General features: G+C 34.3%; 1 pseudogene; it reads right to left on the bottom strand.

Moving 5' to 3' along the window:
* Positions 1–6,993: 6,993 nt before the first annotated feature.
* LOC149159205 (polyadenylate-binding protein 4 pseudogene) lies at positions 6,994–8,223 on the bottom strand (annotated as a pseudogene).
* Positions 8,224–13,188: the final 4,965 nt, after the last annotated feature.

The following is a 13,188-nucleotide window of genomic DNA, read 5'->3' as shown; positions in this document are numbered from 1 at the left end:
GGAGGTGCCCTGACGGGTCGCGCGCCAGGCTCAACGGGTCGCGCTTTTGCAGGAGGCTTTTGGAGGCCTTCCCGGTGTCAGAATCAGGTGAAGGATAGCTCGTTGGAAAGGTATTTGAGTATAATTTCCAACCCAACTGGAATTTTTCAATTTGGAGTTCAATTGCCCTGTCAAAAATCAAATCTCCCAAGACTGGTCAAAAAGTGCCAAATGAGGCTGCCTCAAGGAAGAGTGCTGTTGCAGTCAACCTTTGAATGCCTTCCTCAACCCCAAATTTAGCTCATGATAGCTCATTGGAAAGATATTTGTGTCTAGTTATCATTTTACCCATAAAGAAAATAATTTGGCCAACCAATCTAGGAGAAAGCTTGATTTTCCCAAGGTAATTTCTGAGGTGTCTTTGATTCTCCTGAGGCAACGGTATTCTTGACATTTCTCTCAAACCATGACACCTGTGCAAAAAGTGAAGGAGGTTTTTCTTCTTTGGCATGTTGTGGACAAAACCATCTCTCAGGTTTGCAAAATTCATCTTTTATTTCTCTGGAACATCATTTGAGTGCGACTTGTCCCGATGTGTGAAACAAGGAATTTTGTCGAAATGGAGCGAAATGAAGGGGATAGGGGGCTTATAAATTCTTGGGGAAATTTTTGGGAGTGGGGAGGGATGTTAGGAAGCAGGGGAAAGTGGAATATCAGAGATTGAGCGAGGGAAAGGGGTCCAAAAGGGCAAAACACAGGCCCAACCTAGAAAATTGCCAGGTTGTAGCTAGAAACTAGGGTTTGTGCCAAAATGAGGAATTTGGGGGATATAAGGGATGGGAAGCATTTGGTAAGGTACTTTAAGGACAGGGGAAGGTGTATGAACATTAGGATACAATTTTTGCCGATGATTTGACCGTCCAAGAGAAATTGGCTTTCAGAACCCTAGGAGATGGAAATGACCTTGCCAAGGCACAACTGAAGCATGAACAAGGTGTACAATGACTCATTAGACACTGAGATGGTAATGAAAACCCTATGAATGATGATAGACTCAGCTGAATGGTGACATGGACCGACATTTGGACAACTTTAGAAGGAGTTAAAGCAAACCCTAGACCTAATGCCTAGTGACCAAATTTTGTTTGAAAACTCTTTGAAATGACAAAATTTGACTTGGAAACTCTAAGACCACTTTGTAAGAGCATATTTGATCACTGGAGGAAGGCTGGAAAGACTGACACTAACAAAACCCATGTCCCAAATCCAAGGGCCTCTATGTAGGCCATGATATTGAACAGGTAACCACTCCACAAGTGTCTAGGCCCCATATAACATTTCTTTCAAGAATATTCATCTCTCATGCTATTTTACCAACAACTAGATTCATGCTCCTATTGCAACCAATAGTCTGAGCCATAGCCTTGTTATCCACCGATAAATAGTGTGAGTCAAGCTCCTGTTATTACCAACATTTTGAGGCATACCCCTATTGATGTCACAACAATGTTCCCTCTCACTGAGAGAGGAGTTATTCACTAGTCCATGTTTGTCTCTGAAATATACAAACTTTTCCTGAGAGAAAGGCTTTGTGAGAATGTCATCCATCTGCTCATTAATGGAGACATACTAGAGCCTCACCACTCCCTTATGTACCATATCACGAATAAATTGGTACTTGATATTAATATGTTTTATCGTAGCATGAAACACTATATTGTTTGTGAGCTTCACATAGCTTTGACTGTCACAAAACAAAATAGTCGATTCAAGCATATGGTCGAACAAGCCACATTGTAGCTTATGAATCCATACTCCTTCACAATGTGCAACAAGCTACAATATACTTTGCTTCTGTAGTACCAAGTTCAAAAAAGGTGTACTTTTTGTAATGCCCTAATAATAATAATAATAATAATAATAATAATAATAATAATAATAATGATAATAATAATAAGAATGTTTCTGATAAATGAAAAAACATAAACGAGTGCAGTAATTAGAATGAATAAGAAAAGTCAGTAGGATAACAAGGCCAAAGAGATGGTATATATATAATAGCAAGATTAATAAAATAGTTGATCTATGTGTGTGTGTGTGTGTGTGTCTATATATATATTTAATGTAAGGGGTACATATAAATGAGTGGTAGAAGAGTGGATATAAATAGTAAAACATAGATAAATAAAGATATGATATAATGATCAAAGAATAAATGAATGAAAGAATGCTTCTCATCTCGTTTTTCAACATTAAATAGAACCAACTATTCTAAAATTGGTAAGGGGATTGGAAAGAGATCCACATGTTCACAATCCATGTGTCTGTTATGAATCCAACTCACAAAAAGATAGAAAATATAAATCAACGTCTTAAGATTCAGCCTCTTCGTGGGGGAACCTCCTTTACATTACACAAATGAAGAATTCCTGGATGATACAAATGACAAGACCTCCTTTCTAGATATAGGAGTCTAAGGGGTCATAATATAATTAGAACCGACATAACAATAATAATGTAAGGGCACAATAATAATAATAGTGGGCTTCTATGGGGAACAATAATAACAATATGGGGACTACATGGGAAAAACAATATAATAAGGGGGTTATACTAATAACAATAAGGGGTTACACTAGTAGTATAGGGACCTAACATGCCCCTCTCCTTCAAAAAGTGTTGTCCTCAATGCTTGAGTAGTTCTTGATGCTTTTGTATAAAATATTTGTCCTCCCATGTGGAATATTCAGCAGGTAAGTTCTTCCACTTGATGAGATACTCTGAAATTGATCGATTTCATAGATGTAAGGTTCTTGTTTCTGTGACTGCTCCAGGCTCCAATATGATTTTTCCTTCCTCGTCAAGTTCTGGCAATATTGTTTGAACTGAGATGTTTTGCAACTTTTGAATGAGTGGCCACACTTCTTCGTCCTTATTACATTCATACCTTGTTTCGTTTATCCAATTTGGTTGGATAATAGAAATGGCACACAACAATGCTTCTAGATATTTCATAACATTTGGTATCAAAGCTTTGGATTCTAGGGTTTCGCTGCTCCAAACAGGTCATCGTGGCATTTTCGCTATAACTTTTTTCTGCAATGTGTCAGAAGCTAAAAAAGTAACCCATTTGAGACGAAATACGTCTAAAATTAGGCTTAGGTGGGTTTTTAATGGATATGTATGGATCTTGAATACAATTAACCACACTATTTAGAAAAAACATATAATGAAAATTAAATTTGCTAGGAAAATATTTTTTTTAAGAAATAATATCATTACAAAAAGAATTCTTAAAAAAAATACAACAACAAAAACAAACTATTGAAAATTAAATTTCCTAGAAAGAAATTATTTTAAAAATTATATCTTTACAAAACCAATAAAATTAGAATTCATATATTTATAAAATTAAATTTGCTAGAGAGAAACTTTTTAGAAATAATATCATTACAAAAACTATAAATATCCAATAATACTAATATTTTTTTGATTAAAAAAAAATATCTAAACACACACACAAACACATATTACTGGATGGTTATAAAAGAGGATAGCTAAATTAGAAACCACTCACAGGCAAGATGTGTAAGCTATAGCTATAAGAAAATGATGGATTATGTTGCACTGCCAATTGGATTAAGTAACTTAGGTGATGAGATTGTAGCATTTATGTTCTCACATCTTTTAGCTTAGCCCAAGCAACATAAATAGGTTTTCCAGCAACAACTTTTCCATTCATTTCTATCATAGCTAGGCATGCTTGAAAAGGAGATGAGAATGCCATAAATCCTGAACATTCACTGTGTCCATTAAAGTCCTCCATTACCTTGGATGAAACAATTGTGCCATAAATAGAGAACAACTCTCTCAACTTGTTATCATCAATATTATCATCCAATACTTTAAATAAAGATTTGTTCCATATTTACAACATACCATTACTTGCCTTAAATTTTCTTTCATTTAAATTCTGGAAGGAATTTGCTGCATCATCTACATTCTCAAAATTAGAAAATACAAAACACTTTTGAATTTCCTGTACACACCAAACTAATATCTCAAATCCTCATCATTCCTCATCATTCATTGAGTCTGATAAATTCTTAACAAAAACATTATTAAACTTTGGCATTTCCATTTTATTGTTCTGGCTACTCCTTTTTCATGAATGGACCAACATAAACTCGTTCCCCACTGAGACTGATAAATTCTTAACAAAAACATTATTAAACTTTGGCATTTCTATTTTATCGTTCTGGCTGCTCCTTTTTAATGAACGGACCAACATAAACCCGTTCCCCATTGATAAACTAACCATTCAAATATTTTATTGCATCTACTGTTTTATCAAGATTCTTAACGAATATTTTAGCTAATACAAAGTTGCTCATCAAGATTCTTAACAAATAGTTTAGATAATACAAAGTCGCTGATGCTCGGGTCATGGGGTGAGTACATTATCCGAATAGGGTTTCCATTAAGGGGTGTAGAATTCAAGAAACTTAAAGCCTCGCTAGCATTTTCAGCCGAGCTGTAATGGACGTAGGCGTATCCAGAGGAGTGTTGGTAATGGCATCTCCGCAGATGTGAACAGTGAGCATCGGGCCAATCCGCCCAAAGAGATCATACATTTGGGCCGCGGTAACATTGGGCTCCAAATCCCCCACATACAGAGATTTAGGTAGTAATTGGTTGTTGTTGCCATTATCAATTGCTAGGTGTTGCTGCGAAACACGGTGTTCTGCTGGTTGGATTTAAATCTTTGCCATTGCTCTTTGCTCTCTGATACTTGGAAAAGAAGAAAGCACAACTTCCCAAATGCCAACTCAATCGAAATAAAAGTCCAAACCCAATTCAACCGAAATACCAGTTAAACCTAAATAAAAACAGAAATCCATCCACGGCTGGTGTAGGTCAAAAATCCACTGATGGAGAATGAAAACCACTTATTTCTCTAACGCAGGTGAAGATCACATCGACTTTCCTGAATGTCTTTCTTCACTAGGCATGTGGAGAGGGATAAATATGTGGCGGATCGGATTTTCGAAATAGGTGCAAGGTTTGTTAGGTTTTCTCTTCATTGGTGGGCATCCTAATTTTCATAAGATTGAATAGCAAAATCAATCCTGACAATTCAAAACAGACTGGGAGAAGCATGGTTTCAGGTTTATTAGTTTCTTCATACCCGTGAATACTTGACTAATTAAATAAATATATTATTGAATATATTAAACATTAAAGACTATAAATATATTAATTAAATAAATATGTTATTTAATAGAAAATATATATAAAATGAAGGATGTACCATGAAGGATATATGGTAACGTCTAGTGATTTATTTTTTAAATTTAAATTAATTTTTTTTTTAAATCGTTTTTTTTATTTAATAATATTTTTTCTAATTTTCTTCACTTTTTATATATATTTTTTTGAAACTTTATTAATTAATCATTATTTTATTAAAGAAAACTTAATAAATAGAAATATATTTATACAAATTCAATAATAATGGATGGATGAAGTTTGTTTTACCATGAAAGCTCATGTTTAAATATAGCCTTAAGTGCTTTTTCACTTTTATTATAGCCTTTCTATATAGTTAATATACAATTAAATTCATTTTAGTTTTATACATAATATCAATTTTTCCTTAAAAAGAAATATTTTAGGCTCAAACCATAATTAAAATTATTTTAGTTTTTATACATAAGATTACCTTTTCCTCAAAAGAAATATTTTATGCTCAAAGCATAGGCAATGAGAGATGTTGTTAATATAAATCTTCTCTCTCTCAAGAAGCATCTTCTTCCATTAGGCTCTTCCACTTGTCGAGGTATTCTAATACAAGCTTTTCCTCATTATTCAATGTGACAATCATGCCACTAGTTCCAATGGCCCCTTAATAGGGAAGCAAAGTGATCAAACTAATGAAAGTAACAAAAAGATGCCACTGTATAGCTCTATGTGTCATATAATATACAAGAGAATAGTGAAACTACTTGGTATGTAAAAATGCATGAGATAAATTGAGACAAGAGGAACTATTAGGGAGAATCATGAACACTATTATGTGAATAAGCTTTGAGGGCATTTCTTTATGGCTTTGATCTTATTCGTTAGCTACAATTTGGTTTCTTCTCACAAAATCTATGGGGGATTATCTTGGTAATGGATAAGAATATCTAAGTCATGAAATGGAACATGTAGCATAAAAAATAAAAGGCCTTGTAATTTAAAAAATGTATTGATTTTAATTAATAAAAAAATATAAAATTAAAGTTAATTAAGTGATAAAATCTAATGGTATTGGAAACATATATATTACATTTTCAATCACACAAAACATGTCATCATTAGAAAAAGTCAAAATTTAATTAGTTACATGGCTTTTATTAATAGAAATTATATTTTTAGAAAGTCTATTCATATTATTACATTTCATATTTTTTCAATATTATTCATTGTGGAAGTATCTCTAATCATCCCTAATTCCCACAACTGTTATCTAGCACATGCCTTGAAAGTATTTAGCTTTCTTGGTTGGAAAATGATACAGTTGTGGAAACCCTATTATCATTCTTGTTGCCCTTTGCTAAGAAGTTAATGGCCACTTAGAAATAATGTTATAGCTTCATTGGGTGCCCTTCAACTAATTTCAAATTATCTAAATCATATAAACTAATATGATCAATTGTGTCATACCAATGCACAATTAACTTATCATATGATGTAAACATGTAACTAAACCAATTTAGTAATCATCATTTAAATCTAATTAAATAATTAAGTATTCATTCCTTTTCCAAATAGAAACTATTAAAGATTGAAGTGCTTACAAGTTACAGCTAGTGTGGTAGTGAGTAGTGGTTATTATCTTCCCCACCTCCTTTTACATGAAAGATAACTAACTCACCTAGAAAGAGGAAAGAAAGATAATTAAATAAATGAGTAAAATATAACTATGATGCAAGACTAAAATCTAGTGCCATGCTAATTGGATGGTTTCGTCTAACGACGCTTATACATGGAGAAAGTGGTAGTAATAGTAGGTTCCCTACCAATTGGATTGTGAGACTTGAATAAATGACTCTGTAACTTTTCACTTCTCTCCTCCTTTGGCTCAGCGAAATCAACATAAAGAAATTTTCCAGCAACAAGTTTTCCATTCATTTCTACCTTAGCTTGTGATGCTTGTAAAGGAGATGAAAATGCCACAAACCCTGAACCTTTACTGTATCCATGAAAGTCTCTCATTACCTTGCATGAAGTGATTGTGCCATAAATAGAGAATAGTTCTTTCAACTTGTTGTCATCAATACTGTCATCCAAATATTTTAAATAAAGATTTAATCCATATTGCCTCCTCAATTCAGATTTCTTCAATGCCCTTCCAACATACCATTCCTTACCATCAATTGTTTTCCCATTTAAATTCTCAACGCAGCTTGCGGCATCATCTCCATTCTCAAAATTAACAAATCCAAAACACTTTGAATTACATGCGGCATCGCTAATCACTTTGGCACTTGTAATTGTTCCGTACACACTAAAGTAATATCTCAAATCCTCATCATTCATTGACTCTGATAAATTCTTAACAAAAACATCAGGGAACTTGGTGTTTCCATTTTCTCGTTCTCGCTGCTCCTTTTCCATGAATGGAGCAACATAAACCCGTTCCCCATCGATAAACTGACCATTCAAATATTTTATTGCATTTTTCACTCCCTCTTCACGTTCATAAATCACAAATCCATATCCTTTGGATTGCCCTGATGCATCTGTTGCAATATTAGAAGAGAGAATGGGCCCACACATAGCGAAAGTACGATAGAAAGCATCTTCGCCTACTGTTCTATCAAGATTCTTTACAAAAATTTTGGCTGATACAAAGTTACGGATGCTGGGGTCATGGGGTGAGTACATTACCCGAATATGGTTTCCATTAAGGGGCGCAGAATTCAATAAACTTAAAGCCTCACTAGCATTTTCAGCGAACCTATAATTGACATAAGCGTATCCCAGAGAAGTGTTGGTAGTGGCATCTCTGCATATGTGAACAGTGAGCACCGGGCCAATCCGCCCAAAGAGATCATATATCTGGGCCTCGGTCACATTGGGCTCCAAATCCCCCACATACAGAGATTTCGGCAGTAATCGATTGTTGTTGCCGTTAGCAACTGCTTGTTGATGTTGTGCAACACGGTGTTCTGCTGGTTGGACTTGATTCTGTGCCATCGCCTCTTTACTCACTGACCCTGGAAAAGCAGAAAGCACAACTTCCTAACGCCAACTCAACGGAAATAAAAATCCAAACCCAATTCAACCGAAATAATCGAAACCACAGCAGGTGTAGATCGCAAAATCAAAACCGCTTATTTCTGTACAACAGGCGAAGATTATATCGATTTTCCACGCTGAAAATAGACTTCAACGCTGAACATTCCACTTCGATTCAATATGGAAAGGTATAATGGTGAGAGTGCCGCACCAATTCTTCTATAAATATGTTTTAGGTTTTCTCTTCATGGGTCGGCGCCGTATTTTTCACAACATTGAATGGAAGAGAAACATGGTTTTACATTTCTTAATTGCCGTGAAACATGGTGTGACGTTTCTTAGTTTTTTCATAACCGTGAATGCTCGAGTAATTAAATAAATATATTAATAAGTAATAAATATATTAGTGATTAAAGAGTATAATTATATTAATTGAATAACACATAAAGAGAATAATTAAATTAATTAAATAAATACGTTATTTAAGAGATAAAATATATATTTAATAAAAAGTGTAATGTAATGTTAGTGATTTTATGGTTATTTATTAATAATTTTATTAATTAAAATTAAAATTTTGGTTTTTTTCTCCAATTTTGCTAACATTACTTTAGTTTTACTTTTTATTAATAATAATGGTTAAAATTTATTTCAGATTTATATATTTTTATTGAAATCTAGTTAATTAACGATTATCATATTAAATCAAAATTAATAAAATTAAATGTGTTTATACAAATTGAATAATAATTTATAGATCAATATTCTTTTACGATGAAAGCTCTAGCATAAATAGTCTTAAGCGCCTTTTCACCAAAGGTCATTATGTTTAGTGGTGCCTCTCTACATAATTATATATAATTATATTATATAAATATATATTTATATATATATATATATATATATATATATATATATATATATATATATAAAAAGATTACATTGCTTTCAAAAGAAATATTTTATGCTCAAAGCATAGGTATGAGAGATGTTAACAAAAATCCTCTGTCTCCCGAGAAACACCTTCCATTAGGCCCTTCGACTTGTTGAGGTATTTTTTAATTACTTAAGAACATAATCAATTTTCTTCACAACTTGAGTGAGTTTCTTCACAAATTGATATGGACCATAGAACTCGGGGCCTAAATTGTTTTTCCCATATATTTTTAACGATAATTGTTTGTAAGGTTTGAAACTTCACATACACCCAATCTACTTAAATTTTATTTCTAAACTACATTGGTCATCTTGCTACTTCGTGCGGTTTCTTGCAGTATTTAAGTTTTCCTTTAGTGTTCGAGCAACCTTTTAGTTATCCTCAAATTGATTCTTTATTGTTGGAATTTTTATATTATTTATGGTTAACTCTTTCCATTTAGGGGGTGTATAATCATAGAGAGATTGAAATGACATTAGTTTTATTGAAACGTGATAAGTGGAATTCTACCACCATGGTGTTAGATGTAACTATTCAAACCATTTTTTTGTTAATCTCTTACAAAATGACAGAGATATGCTTCCAAACATCTATCGACAATTTCATATTGGTCACATGTTTGGGGTGGTATGCTAACCTCATGTTGAGGGATGTCCGCATTTGTTTGAAAAAAGCTTTAGAAAAGTTTCCTTTAAATTTGGTATCCCTATCACTCACAATGATCTTCGGAAATCCATGCAATTTGTAATTATTTTTGCAAAATATTTTGGCATTTTGTTTTGCTCAGTTTGATCTCTTGTTCATCTTTTAGTGCGATTGATACAACTACTTTATTTATGAATCGTGGTAATTACTTGTGAATATATATTATATTTCTTTTATCTTCATCAAACAATCACACTTCAGAAATTCAACTAATAACCATGAAATTAAAATGTATTTATCACAATGTGTGAGAGATAGAGATATGTGTGTGATAAGTCCTTTCGTAAAATGAAAAGGTTCGAGTGTATTTAATACCCAATATATACAAGAGACATGTTTCTTAAATAAAATCATATATCTTTGTAAATTAGATTCTAGTAAGTTTTCACACTCTCATATTTGTTAAAGTGTTGAAGATCACGTAAATAATGGCGGCGAGTGACTCTTTGTAAGTACATTTATTTACTTTTTGTTCCTATTACATATTTTATGAAAATACTTGCTTAAATTATTACGAGTAATAACTGATAGTAAATATGTTATTTACCATAGTATGGACTATCAAAGATCTTAATTTTAGGTTTTCTCGTTGATTTCCTTTCTTTTAATTTTCCTTCTTTTGTTTTAAAATATCATTTTCTTTCGTGTTTGTACATAATATTATAAATACATCAAGGATTATGAATATTGACAATAATTGCATTCTTCAACACTCCCTCTTAACTTGGTAGGTATTCATAATGATTATCCAAATGTTTTCTATGTACATGATCTTTCTAAAACAAAGGTAAATCTCATCGATAACACCTTTATCTAAGTCAATACCCTTGACCTACATGAGCATCATCATAAATGTGTACCACAACTTTGGTTAGCCCTTGTAAACGATTGTACTTATTCAAATAGTCACCATGATCTGGTGGGTGTCTCACCTCTTGGTACTCTAACTAGTTCAGGGTGGTCATTTCCCACAGTCAAACGGTAGTGAAACCTGTTAGAGCTTGAAATTTCACCTCAGGCTGAGAAAGGTAAACCTCAAGGCAACATCAAACCACTTAGCCTCGTAGCTAGCCCTACGGGGCTGGAGAGGGCTCTCTCCGGTCTATCTCGGTGAAATCTTCAATGGATGAGATGACCAATAGGGTAACACTGATTTTAGGCTAGTAAACTGATCAAAAAGGTTGATTTGAGGTTTTTAGGGTTTTTGGTGGCAAATTGAGGGGATGGAAATTTTGGGTGCGGGGATTGGACACAGTTTCTGCAGGGGGTTCTTTGGGGCGAGGTAGGAGACAATATTGATGCATTTGATTGAGGTGGATGGTCAGGAATGATAGGTGAGGAGCTAAGGAGAGCAAACAATAACTTTGAATTCTCCTTAAACAGTAGAAAACATTGAAATTAAACAAACTTAAAAGCAGAGCATGACAGTCATGAATTCTTACTTCAACACTTCGTTTGCTTAATGTGCAGAAGGAAAAGAAAGGAAATGATTCACATAACATACTTACAGGTACATAGAGAAACACACCATCAATACATGTAACCACAAGAATCCCAAAAAAGACTGCAAAACCCTGGTCTTCCTTAGCCAAAAATTGCAGAGATACAATGAATAATACAATGATAGCTTCTCCCTCAAGAGTCCAACCTTCCAACCCCTGAAAATGACTAAGAAAAATCATAATATAGGCAAGCCAACCTCTTCCCTTGCCTCTAGGGATCGAGCTCATCCTTCTAGGAGCTGTTTCAACTAATTCTAAACTAAGCACTAAAATCTAGGCAGTCAAAACAACTTGCCTCTGTAAGCTAGGAAACCAATTCATTCATTTAATTTTCACCTATCTCATGAATGAATCTTCTAGAAGATGTACACAAGTGTAAAAGTGTCATAAAAGTACATTAATTACATCAAAGAGGATAATAATCCACCCCAAAAAGTCAAACAGGGTCAAACTGCGTTTTTCTGAGCTGTACACTGAAATTTGGAGAAATTTGCCTGACGGGTCGCGTGCCTCTGCCTGACAAGTCGCGCGCCTTTGGGACCAATTTTGGGGCACTTCCAGGTGTCCAAATTGAGCAATAGTAGGCTTGTTCGAAAGGTCTGTGAGTCTACTTTCCAACCCAACTGGAATTTCTGAATTTGGTGGTCATTTGCCCCTCAAAAATTGCAATCTCCCAAGACTGCTTTCTGTGTCTCAAAAATGTGGTAGAAAGTCATTTTTTGCTCCTTTTTTGACTTTCTGGAGGCCCAAAACTTCATAAAATCTCAAGTCCATTGATGAGCATATGTAACTTCTCATGAAAAATCTGGAAATGCTGAGTTTTTGCAAAATGGAGTTGCCAGGATGAAGGGTCGCGCGGGGGGTGAGACCCGTTAATGGACAAAACCTGTAAATTGCCTGAAAAATCAAAATTGACCAAAAATGTTCAAAATTTCTTGGGATTTGTGCTGTGGCTGGGCTATTTAGTGCCTTGGTCCTTCAGTGAAGCCTCGGGCAAGATATGGAGGGGATCGGGCCTCTTTCTCCTTTTTTGTGCCTTGGCCAACCGCCTTTGGAACATTTTCATCTTTGCCTTGCACACATGCATTCGGGCCCAATAGTGGTTTTTCATGTTCCGGAGCAGGCTCAACTTCTGGTGTTGACTCACGGTCATCACTTTGCTCATAGTCGGTTTCGGTTTCTGACATGGTTTCAAGAGCAAAGTGGCTGAAATGTACTGCTGTTTCTGCTTTGAAAACTGCTGATTAAAATGTTGTTTTAAGGGGACAAGGAGCACGAGGGAAATGTTAGGGGAGGGACACTTTTAAAGGGAAAATGGGAATAAATATATAAAACAGGGATTCAAGGGAAAAAACATTGCAAAAATCATTGCATATGCATAATTATATACATTGTTTACATGGGTATAATGAGAGGTAGGGTTAGGGGTTGATTCTTCATTTTTTAGGGAAAAAGGGGTAGGGTTTAGGGTTTTCACATATTTGGAAGGGAAATTTACATAGAATTATAAGGAATATGAAATGGGAGATGGAAGAAAAATGAGAACAATGGGATACCTCAAAACAACATATAAAACCTTAGCAATTTGACAACTTCAAACCAAAAGCACAATGGAGACTTTCAGTTGCAAATGGAGACTTTTACAAATACAATCATGACCTTCTTGAACTGTAGCAAGCAATAATTGTTTATGATGGAGGGCCTACCTTGCAAAATTTTGCAATTTGTGGCTCCTTGGCAGCTTGCTGGTAATTTTCTGTGGAGGAAACATTGATGGGT

Source organism: Pinus tabuliformis, chromosome 5_2 (genome assembly GCF_031772625.1).
Source record: "Pinus tabuliformis cultivar Carrire ecotype Pingquan chromosome 5_2, CPIR1, whole genome shotgun sequence".
Classification (NCBI taxonomy): domain Eukaryota; kingdom Viridiplantae; phylum Streptophyta; class Pinopsida; order Pinales; family Pinaceae; genus Pinus; species Pinus tabuliformis.
Note: the sequence above shows the minus strand (reverse complement) of the source record. Positions and strands in the feature narration are given on the sequence as shown.